This window comes from Camelus bactrianus, chromosome 16 (genome assembly GCF_048773025.1).
Source record: "Camelus bactrianus isolate YW-2024 breed Bactrian camel chromosome 16, ASM4877302v1, whole genome shotgun sequence".
Lineage (NCBI taxonomy): Eukaryota > Metazoa > Chordata > Mammalia > Artiodactyla > Camelidae > Camelus > Camelus bactrianus.
Genome location: NC_133554.1, coordinates 16,597,174 through 16,598,457, shown reverse-complemented (window position 1 = coordinate 16,598,457; position 1,284 = coordinate 16,597,174). Strand labels below are relative to the sequence as shown.

General features: G+C 42.1%; 1 non-coding gene across 1 annotated transcript; it reads left to right on the top strand.

The window, feature by feature from the left end:
* The first annotated feature begins 935 nt into the window (after positions 1-935).
* LOC123615680 (U6 spliceosomal RNA) lies at positions 936-1,042 on the top strand. Its single transcript, XR_006723362.1, has one exon. It is a non-coding gene; the product is annotated as a U6 spliceosomal RNA (small nuclear RNA).
* The last annotated feature ends 242 nt before the right edge of the window (positions 1,043-1,284 follow it).

Here is a 1,284-nt window from a genome sequence, read left to right as displayed (position 1 = left end):
AAGAAGAAACCCATCTTGGAGCAGAGGAAGAAGTTAGGGGGAGAAGAGTTCTCCACACAAAGCATAAGGAACAGCAAATGCAAAGGCCCTGAGGTGGCAAAGAAATTCATGCCTTGGAAAAAAATGAAAGGAACCCAGTGTGGCTAATGTGTGGAGAGCAAGGAGGAGAGCGATGGACGATGAGGTCACAGAGGTAGATAGGGGCTTGATCGTGCAAGGCTTCGTCTCTCCTCCCTAGCCTCCTCTTCCTCTCTACATCCCAGTGAGACCTTATAAGAGTGTGTCCAATGGAAATAGATCAAAGCCAATGCAAATAGGACAAAGGGAAAGTAAGCAGTGGAGAGACTGAGTTGTTGGTCTCAGTTCTTCACTCCTCCATATTCTATATCCATGGTATAGACTATGAACTCTTGCCATGGGCTCTTGATTTAGGGCTTGACTTTGTGACTTGCTTTGGCCAATGGTATGTGAAAGCAACAAAGGCTGAACCTATGCTGGCCCAAATGAGTATACCCCCTTGCACTTCTGCTTTTTGTTATTAAAAGAATAAGCCTTGGGGAGTCCAACGAAGATAAGAGATACCTGGAGCAGACCTGCACCCACCCTGAAGCCTGGAGTCAAGCCCCGCCAAGCCTAGCTTAGCAGTATGGCATTGAATTATTTGTTTTGACTTTGAGTTTTTGGAGAGGTTTGTTACACAGCATTATTCTGGCAATAGCTGACCAATACTAGCAAGGCGGTGAGGACTTCTCTGAGGAATGATTGACAGAGACAGGATACTTATCTGGAGAACAGAAGATTAAAAGGGAATTAAGGTCTGTCACATGACAGAGGATTCATTCCATGTGATTCTAAAGTACATGTATGAGATCAATGAGTCACGTGTATCTCTACCTGGGAAGAACTTTTTATCGACTACAAGTGCCAGGAAAATGGTGCTTGCTTCAGCAGCACACATACTGAAATGGGAAGAAGACAGAGAAGGTTAGCATGGCCCCTGTGCAAGGATGATATGCAAATTTGTGAAGCTGTCCATATTTTAAAAATCTATTTACAAAACAGAAACAAACTCACAGACATAGAAAACAAACTTACGGTTACCAGGGGGGGAAGTGGGTAGGAAGGGATAAATTAGGAGTTTGAGATTTGCAGTTACTAACTACTACATATAAAATAGATAAACAACAATTTCTACTGTATAGAACAAGGAACTCTATTCAATATCTTGTAGTAACCTATAATGGAAAAGGATATGGAAAGGAATATATGTATGTATATGTATGA